The sequence below is a fragment of the Coccinella septempunctata genome, chromosome X (assembly GCF_907165205.1).
Source record: "Coccinella septempunctata chromosome X, icCocSept1.1, whole genome shotgun sequence".
Classification (NCBI taxonomy): domain Eukaryota; kingdom Metazoa; phylum Arthropoda; class Insecta; order Coleoptera; family Coccinellidae; genus Coccinella; species Coccinella septempunctata.
Genome location: NC_058198.1, coordinates 14,772,907 through 14,783,966, shown reverse-complemented (window position 1 = coordinate 14,783,966; position 11,060 = coordinate 14,772,907).

The following is an 11,060-nucleotide window of genomic DNA, read 5'->3' as shown; positions in this document are numbered from 1 at the left end:
ATTAAAAATTACCGTAAAGTTATGGGCCGTATACCACTTCCCCTCCTTGCTCCATACTTGCTTTCCACCCTTCTGGTCAATGGCGTCATGCGTATACCTCCGGTTGCGTATACCCTCTTGAACGCATTTTGAAAATAACTGTCTAAACTAATTAATGAATCTGACTAAATATTTTTGATTTTCAATATCGTTATTTTATATTTTGTCTATTTATTACAATTCTTCGAAAAATACTGCCTCACAAATTATGCAATATGTCTTTTAAGGAGTCAAGTTCTATTATTTCCTTAGTGCCCATTCCTTATCGTTATTCAATTACGTGATTACATTTTCCCTTTTGGAAATGGTCATTCTCGAAGGGTTTGAACCCTTTCGCCGCAAAGTGATAGCAAAGGTATTTTCTAAGAAATAAAAGGCCGGATTATGCAAATCGAAGAGTCATAGTTCATTTAACAATATTTCTGTCAGGAAAAATAATTTACACTTATTTGCAAATAATCACCCACCCTAATTATAGCAGTGATAACATTTGAGTACCTACACCGTACTTCACTGGAAACATCTTCTCTCGAGCTGAGGATATCACCGGATTTGTTCGGTTTAGATAAGTACTTATAGGACTGTTTGAGAGATTGGAAATTCTGCAAAGTTTTTGTATTCACTACTAGTTTGTACATTTTATTTTTAATATATTTTCAAAAACCGATGAGGAATTCTGTTGCTGGGGTAATCAAGCTTCCTCTGAGAAAATTAGTCAGAGACGCACATGCTCAAGACCATACATGGTCATTTGTCACGTTACAAATGGAGAAATAATCTGCCTGGATTAACTTGGGCCAAAAAGTTTCTTTCTCGGCGTAGAGTGGTTACTACCAGATTAACTCAATATGTCAAACGGAGTAGAGCTGAGGTGACATATAGTAATCAGCGAATATCTCTGGAGCTAAGAAGGTCAACAGATGGTATTCATGTAGTAAAAATCATCAACTATGACGAAACAAATTTTAGTGACGATCCTGGTACTCTGCAGCCGTGGTTCCAAAGACTGTGATCGAATCGTTGACTCATCAAAAACTAGAGTAGTGCAGAAAGTATCTATCCAAAGAAAAGTATCGGATACTCTACTGAAACTCGAGTATAGGATACCCCATTTTGAAGAATACGCATATTTGGATACTGGACAGGTACCTGTTATTTATTCGAAATTACGTATGCGCCATCTAAAGATGGGTATTCACTTGCAACAGAACACTCCGAACGAATCAAACGCGCCGCGCGCGCTGAAACAAATTTGTGTAGTCAATACGTTGCGCAGAACAGAACCGAACGCGCCAAACATTTTCCGAGGATTGTCGGTAAACGCGATTTGCTCAAAGGGAATTATTCTTTCGCCGGTGTTCAGTGGATACGGACGTTTGCTGTGTTTGTCGTTCCCTTCTTGTCGGAAAAGAGAACAAAATGGATTGGAGCAGGGAAAAATGCCTAGAACAGATAGACCAGTTTGAACTGCAAACTGTATTATGGGATCCTACAAACGGATATTATTTCAACAAAATTAAAAAGCATGATTCTTGGGCGGTAATTGCTAAAAATATGGGATGTGCCGTAAATGATGTCGAATAAAAATGGAAAGTCTCCTCTCGAAGTCTTAGAAGGGAAAAAGCCAGGGGCAAAAATCAGTGGGAACAGGTAGAGGTAAGTTTTTTCTAATTTTGCAGTGACTACTGCAATTACCATACAATTGCAACACTGTAAATGATATTATATTATACTAAATATCCTAGTTTGATATTTTCTACAAGCAATTTTGTTTTTTTAACAGGAAGAGAAGAAATATATGTGTCGAAATGGTTTGCGTTTCCACGCATGGCTTTCCTAGTAGACAAAAATAAACCAAGACCTACAATGGATTCAATTGAGGTATGTAAACAAATAATTGGAAGTAATATTTTAAAATAATCTTGCCTTTCAAAAACTAATTGTTTGAAATATATCGAGCAAAGTTATTACGAATTGCCTTTGCTGTCGTTGGCGAATTGCGTGGTACATTTCTAAAAGGCAAAAATGATATTTCTGGATTTTTCTCCTGTCTCCAACTGCTAGGGATAACATTTTCTTGATCATCGTGTTCGTCAAAACTTTTTAAAACAAACCATTTCAATTCAACTACTCAGCTAGTTTTCGAATGCAGTGCAGTTTATGAGAAGTAAAAAAGATTGAATAAATATTCGTTCGATTGAATTCACAATTCAATCAAGTCCAAAATATGCCGAAGCATCTTCTCCTGCCAGGTATCGGCAATCATCTCAAAATGGAGCATCCTATAATATGTAATGAAACACTGAAAACTGGGTCGAGCACCTCATCAAATTATGCCTATGCTGATGACTTCGTAGATAATAGGAGTATACTTCCGATTTCAACAGTAAGTACTGTAGTATGTATCAGTATAAACAACCTGTATATTTTCTTACGGGAGACGGCAAGGCCTGTAAAACCTTACATCATTATTAGAAACGTGCCTCAGATAGATAAAACTGATCTTGAGATAACACGTAATCTGTATCTGTATGTTTGTAACCATTGTCATTCATATTTATCAATTCATGATGTATTATAAACACAACACGTGAACAATGTATATTACATCATACAATTGTCAATTCGATCTTAATCTGAGTTACAGTCTGTGATACGTTCAACATGTCTTAAGAAATAAACACCCTTTGGTGAGTCTGCCGAATATTATTCGTCATCCCTCCACTGCATATACGATTGGCCGAACCTACCCTAGCTGGGTACATCACATGGCGATCCTGCCAGGATAGAGGTCCATATGGTTTTGACTGAGTGTTCATAGTTCTACCGCCCAAACTGGAAATAGTGCAGCCACTTCATCAATTGAGGCCAAGACCCTTTTAACACCGGAAATCCTAGAGATAGTCGCTTTCATTCTAATATGTATTGGAGCCATCTTATATTAGTATTGGAAAGTCAAGAAAGCTATTGAAAAAAAGATACAACTCGAGGTCAGGAGAAGCCACCAAGATTTAGTGTAAGAAAAAATAAACCGTTAGAATTTTTTCCTTGTTATGTCTAATTGTCCATGGAATTTGATGAACTATTTGCCGAGTTAAGTGGGGTGTCCCAAAAATTCCTCGAAAATATCAGAAAGGAGCCGCGAGAACGTAGGGAACGGGCCGATAGAGTCGATAAATTTCTCAATGACCTAGTCCAGTTAGAATATAAATTCAACAAGTTGAATGAAACTGTCAAGTCGGAACCAAATTTTCTCAAAGCATTGAGTCCCCACCAAGCAATCAGCTATGGAAGAAAAACTTGTAAAAATTTCATCTCAAACATCTAGCCAGAAAGTTTTCCATATGAAAAATTTCAATCGAAATCGTAATGATTTTAATCGGAAAGGAAATTCTGACCATTCACGTGACCGCAAGGAGAATCCTAACAAGCATAATTTCAATTCAGCGAAAAATATTTACGAACAAGGTCGCGGTCACGAGTTCACCAATCATTCGAAAAACAATAACAAAGGGTACTCGAAACAGCAGAGAGCATATTTTGCCGATAATGGCACAAACTCTTGTACAGAACAAAATACCGAAGCAGATAAGTTTTTTCGTGACCAACAGTCATGTTAGTTACAATTTAAATGATTTGAATTATGTTTCAGTGAAATATGACAAGAATGAATTGACTTTTTTAATTGACACAGGTGCAAGCATTAGCTGTATATTTCCAGAATTTTTAGCGAAAAGAGACTATGTAGATACTAAAGAAAAAATGAATATTAAAGGTATAGCCGGATGCACATCTTCCATGGCTCCGCAAACATTTCAATTATTTTCAAATATGCAAAATTCGCCCACAATTTTCAGTTATAAAGTTCTTTGACTCAAGTATACAAGGTGTACTTGGATCAGATTTTTTCAAAAAACACAAAGCAGTAATTGATTACGAAAATTTCATTTTGAAACTAAAGAATAATAATGGAGAAATTGAGGTACCGTTGGAATTCAAAGTTGAACATTATACTATTATACCACCCAAATGCGAAATAATTCATTATTGTCATAATGAGAAAACAGAAGAATGTGTCATTCTAAACAAATATGCGAAGGCGTTATCATCGCAGGCATGATCGTAGAACAGGAAGATAATAGAATTCCAATTAGATTGTTAAATGTGATCGATAGAGAAATAAAGTTGAAAAATTTGTGCCAAGTATTGCAGATATTTTTCATGTAGACGGTGATCCTTCAACTGTGGCCAATTTATACCAACAAAAAATTTCACTCAAACCAGAAGCTCAACCAGTTTATGTGAAACCGTATAGATTACCTGGGGTGTAAGGGGAAGGATGCGTTTTATAGCCTCTCCTCTCAAATGCCAACCTCACCTTCTCGCGGTGCACCCTGTTCTTACGAACGAGGCTCTGGCGACCGAACATGAGCGGTATATCTCTGTTTCCCACAATCACCTAGCCAAAATATTGGCTTGAGCAGGAAATGGCTCTCTGCGTTGCTTAAGTTACGTCTCAGACCTTGTCGTCTCAGGTTACCTGTGCCACAAGATAATCTAGTCGCAACCGCAACCAAAGTTGCACTGACAGCGTTACCAGTGCAGCTTTAAAACACCTTCTAACGCAGCTCCTACAAAAAGATGGATCAGTCGACCAGGACAAAATTTGTATCCGGAGGTAAAATACCCTCCCATTCGGATCTCCGGGGGAGGGTGCCTGAGCGAGTGAATCATCGTACAACAACCAATGAAAAGCACATAGCTTTTGCAGCATGGAACGTCAGAACCTTGCTAGACAACCCCAAGGCCGACCGACCAGAGAGGCGTACTGCCCTAATCGATAAGGAACTGCAACGAACATCCATTGCAATAGTTGCCTTAAGCGAGACACGCTTCTCGGGCGAAGGTAGCTTGGTAGAACATGGCCGCCAAACTAACCGAAAATCCGGTTGGCATCTCAGAACGTTTAATAACTTTACGCTTTCCTGCAGCAAACAACACGTTTGTGAACATCATTGCAGTATACGCACCCACTTTGAACTCCTCTGACAACTCAAAGGACACTTTCTACGAATCACTCGTTGCTACATTAAGTAAAATCCCAAAACGGGAACGTATTATCCTACTTGGAGACTTCAACGCTAGAGTGGGCAGAGGTCAAGACTCAGAACTATGGCCGGGAATAATAGGGAAACACGGCACAGATAGCATTAATTCGAACGGAGAACGTCTGCTGGCTCTTTGTGCAGAACACAACCTTTGTATAACGAACACCTTCTTTATTACGAGACCCAATTCAAGGGGGACCTGGCGCCACCCGCGCTCAGGGCATTGGCATACTCTCGACTATGTGATCGTGAGAAGAAAAGATCTCAAAGAGGTGTTGGTCACTAAACCCAGAGCAGATCTGGAGTGCTGGACTGATCATAGGCTGGTAATCTCGAGAATGAAGATCTCAATGCTCCCAAAATACCAACGCAGGCCAAAGTTACTAAGAGAGCGCCTTCAAATCTCCAAACTACATAACCCTTCTACAAAGGAAAGCTTCACAGCTGCCGTCAAAGATAGCCTAACACCACCGGATTATGACGACGACATTGAGAGTCATTGGCTTCGCTTCAAATCATCTCTTACAAATTCAGCGAAAGAAATACTGGGCACAGAACGCTCCCGAAAATCCCCAGACTGGTTCGCCGAGAAAGAAACTCATATCGCACCCCTTCTGGAGGCAAAACACAAAGCGATGAAAACAGCAATTAACAAGCCTAGCGATGTTGCAGCCCAAAAATGTTTTAATAACATAAAACGCGAGGTCCGTCAAGAAATAAGAAAAATCAAGGACAGCTGGTGGAAAGAAAAAGCTAGGGAAATACAAGCTTACGCCGATAACCATGATTACAGGCATTTTTTCGAAGCTATTAAAACTGTTTATGGTCCAAGCAGAAAAGCTAACTTTCCTATAAGAGATACTAATGGAGCTATTCTAACTGAAGACAGAAAAATTCTCGAAAGATGGAAGGAGCATTACTCACAGGTCTTGAATCAAAATAACGACTCGGATTTGTCCATTTTAGACCTGCTCCCCTCGTATAGTCCGATGACATCGCTTGATGACGAAATCTCAATGTCGGAAATCATAAGTGCGATTAAAAATATGAAAAATGATAAGTCACCTGGTCTAGACGGCATTCCAGCGGAGATATTCAAGGCCTTGGATGAAGACATTGTCAATAGTCTCCTAACACTATTCCGCAAGATCTGGGAACAGGGAGATGTGCCACAAGACTTCAGAGACGCTTTAGTTATCAACCTCTATAAGAACAAAGGCGATACGTCGAATTGCAACAACTACAGGGGCATATCGTTGCTTAGTGTGGCCGGTAAAATTCTCTCGAAGATTATGGCTAATCGTCTAGTTCCACTCTTGGAGAAGCTATTGCCTGAATCCCAGTGCGGTTTCAGACCAAATCGAGGTACGGTGGACCTAATATTCACACTGCGACAGCTGCAAGAGAAGGCCCGTGAACAACAATCAAGGGTCTATACAGCCTACATCGATCTAAGTAAGGCGTTCGATTCGGTGAATCGGAGAGCGCTATGGAAAATCATGGCACGTCTTGGAGTACCCGAAAAATTCTTAGCAGTGTGTAAAAGCCTTCATTCCAACAACACCGCTAGAATACAGCATAATGGCTCCACAACCGACCATTTCTCAACCAACTCTGGAATAAAACAAGGCTGCGTATTAGCGCCTTTACTGTTCAATATTTTCACCATAGCTGTATCGATGATTGCTGACATGAGTATGCCTGTAAGAGGTGTTGGGATAAGATTCAGATTTGATGGTGGCCTGTTTAACCTGAAGCGCCTCAGAGCAAAAACCAGTACCAAGTTTATCACTGAACTTCAATATGCAGACGACTGTTCACTTATCGCTAGCAGCTCGGAGGATCTACAGATAATGTTGGACACCTATAAACATATATACGAGGCTTTAGGCCTTAGACTCAATATCGACAAAACCAAAATCCTGGTTAGTCCGCCAGAAAGCCTTCCAACAGATATCAGCCTGGAGAATGAAACTCTAGAACAGGTCGAGCAGTTCAAATACTTGGGAAGCTTCATAAATACTAGGGCTAACCTTGACACGGAAATACACAACCGTATCAATTCGGCATCACGGGCATTCTGGAAGCTAAAGGATAGAGTGTTTCAAAATCACGACCTCAATCTGAAGACCAAGACAGCTGTTTACAAGGCAGTGGTCCTCCCAACGCTTCTTTACGGAAGCGAAAGCTGGACGCCCTACAGGCGACATATTAAACAGCTTGAACAAACGCAACAACGTCATCTAAGACAGATAATGCACATAAGATGGTTCCACAAAGTTTCAAATGCAGAAGTCTTGCAGCGCGCGAGTTGTACAACAATTGAGACTCAAGTAACGAGGGCCCGACTGAGATGGAGCGGCCACATTCTGAGGATGCAAGACACAAGACTCCCCAAAATAGCTCTATATGGCGAATTCACTGAGGGAGCCCGGAAACCAGGAGGCCAGTACAAGCGGTTCAAGGATACACTACATCAATCCCTAAAATCAGTTAATGCCAATCATAACTGGGAACAACTAGCATTAGACAGGTCACAGTGGAGGTCTTTGGTACACAGTTATAATGGAGACTCGAGAAGGATACAGCGGCGGCCAGATCTGGTTGGTGACTATCCATGCCCGGAGTGTGGTAGGATATGTAGGTCACGGTTGGGACTCTACAGTCACAGGAAAGCACACAGTCGCAATAAGCCCTGAAATATTATAAGTCTGTTCGCCCCTTTTTTTTTTTTTTCCTTTCTTTTTCTTTTCTTTTTGTTTTCTCCCGCTTTCGTCTTTTTGTAGATTCATTCCCGGCAACGGGATACAGCAATGATGATGGTATAGATTACCGCATTCACAGAAAAATTGAATTCATAAACAAGTAGACAAAATGCTAGAAGACGGAATTATAGAGGAAGCCAGATCTGAATGATCCTCACCGTTACTAATAGTACCAAAGAAACCGGTACCTAACGGAGTTAAGAAATTTCGAGTAGTATTATATTATAGATTACTGAACAAGCAAATTGAAGGTGATAAATTTCCATTACCAAACACTATTGAAATACAAGATTCCTTCCCAACAAACATTTATCGTCGGTAAATCGTTGGCTTTGTGCTGTTACTGCTGGCGAAGTGTGTACTGCTGTTACACATCATCGGACCTTTGAAGATCCGAGGACATGGTTTACGCTGCTGAAGATGTGGCGAAACATGAGCATCTAGCCAGCGTCGGCAAAACGCTGCTGTTAGATGAGCAACTTCTTGGCGGTTTATATTCATCGGATCGGTTGCGGTTAGATGCATCTTCAGCGCGTTTTACCCTTAACATAAGGTCAAGCTGTACTATTTAAATTTCGCGGGATTTTGCATAAGAGCTTCCAGACAATCTAATTTCCGTAATTCTGTATCCAAGCGTTATTTCATTCAGACGGCGTACGCGTGCACGTGTGAGGGGTTAATTTGTTTCCAAGATAAAAGACTTTTTAAGAGTAGGCTATTTAACGAAATTTTTTATTCTGAACATCCTTGTTGTGTTGTGTATTGTGTATTAACATAGAAACACTGATGTCTCAGGGCAGGTAAGTACAGGAAATAAAAATAAAATGGAGTGTTTCTATTTCTAATAAACGTCGGAGTAGGCGTCAGGAATATCGTCAGGTGAAACAGAGAGTTCTTGAAATATTAGGTCCAAGTAGTTCTTCATCACCATCATTACAACCGAGTACTTCAACGAAACTAAATTGTCAGGAAGAGTTATCAGAAAATTCTTCAGATGAATCTTATGAACTCAACACGAATCTAAAAAATAATGATTTGAATCATTCGAAAGAATATAGTAGTGTTGAAGAAAATAGTAGTGATGATGAAGATTCTCCTTTTATTCATGACGCAAGTTTCGTTGAAGAACTTCGAATGCTATCTGATTCATCCGACTTTTTGAGTAATTGGGCTTTAGGGAACAATATAACTCACACTGCCTTAGGACAACTATTGTCATGGTTTTCCACTTCTCCCGACATTTCGAATGTTCCAAAAGATGCACGTACATTATTATACACGCCAAAAAAATCAGACGTAAAAACAATGGGATCAGGACAGTTTCATTATTTTGGAATTCATAATGGAATAACGAAAATTTTTCAAAAAATGAATGGTCGTTTGGATACTTATCAATTAGATTTCAATGTTGATGGTATACCCCCTTCATAAAAGTACCAAACTTCAGTTTTGGCCTATTCTATGTCGAGTAAGCAATATATCGAATGAACCTCCATTTCCTGTTGCTATTTACTGTGGATCGGGAAAGCCTCCATTACAAAATTTTTTTGCTGATTTTGTCAAGGAACTTTATGATTATGAAATGAATGGTATTATTGTACACAACAAAAAATTAAACATCATTTGCCGGTCTTTTTGTTGTGATACACCGGCGCGATCATTCATAAAAGGTACAAAAGGTCACAATGCTTACTATGGATGTGATAAGTGTTGTGATAAGGGGGAATATGTCAACAGAAGAATTGTTTTTACTAATCTCAATTGTACTATACGGACTCATGAAAATTTTATAGTAGGAAACTTTGAAAATATTCAGAAAACTTCAACTCCCTTGACGAATTTGAATATCGATCTGATTAAAAATTTTCCTGTTGACTACATGCATTCTGTATGTTTAGGAGTTATGCGAAAACTACTTTTCTTATGGCGAGATGGTAGTAGACTTTTCCGTTTCGATTCGGAAAAATTGAAAGAGTTCGAAATAAACTGAGTATTTGTAAAAAATTTTGGCCCACAGAATTCAATCGGAAACCAAGAAGCTTATCTGAAATTGAACATTGGAAGGCTACAGCAATTTTTAATTTATATTAGCCCACTTCTTTCTGATTTTCTTTCGCATAATATTTTTTGTAATTTAATGTTACTTAAATTCGGTGTTACAATTTTCCTCTCTGAAACATTGAATTCTGATTTAAATGAATATGCGAGTGAACTATTGAAATTGTTCGTATCTCATGCCATACGCATATATGGCAAGGAATTTTGTGTTTATAATGGTCATTCTCTTATTCATCTCGCAGATGATGCGAAAATGTTTGGAAGTCTCCATGATATTAATTGCTTTCCGTTTGAGAACTTCCTAGGTTTCTTAAGAAATCTTTGGCACAAATATTCAACAGAATTTCTGAGGGTAGAGAATATAGTCCTTCTAATAACATGACAGATGTACATTGCATTGGGAAACCACTAGAAAATGAAGGAAATCGGGCAGTTTTCAAGAGTATTCATTTTAGGGGATTCAAATTATCTATCACATCTGGAGATAACTGTGTGTTCTTGACGCAGAATAGAATTATTTCAATCAGTAAAATAATTGTAGAAAAGATTTTAGAAAAGGAAATAATATACCTCGAGAGATTATCCTTAGATATTATCAAACCCTTTGTGAGTTATCCTGCTGATAGTTCCATAATCTCCTTATATGAAGTATCGTTGAGCGAGGAATCAATAATTGTATCCAGTGATGAAGTATTATGTAAAGGAATATTGCTACCTTTTCATGATACATACATGTGCTGCCCTTTTGTTCACTCCTTATAAAACAAATCATTTATAAAAATATCTTCGTCATTATCTTATGAAAATATTCTTCATCCCGTTAAGTGTAGAGAACCCAGATTTAATTCATTATTCTAAGTGTTTAACAACTTTGTATTATAATATAGTAGATAAGAAGAAGAATATGTTTCTCTATGGTCCGTTGACGCCAAGCGGCTCATGCGCGCCACTTGTCAGTAGTCTAGTCACCGGCTAATTATTGTAATGGAGTAAATGGACGTTATGTGTAATAAAATAGTTTTCAGATGAATGGATTTTTAATATTATTACATAAAAATAATACATGGTGTCAGGTCGATTGGAGTCGTAT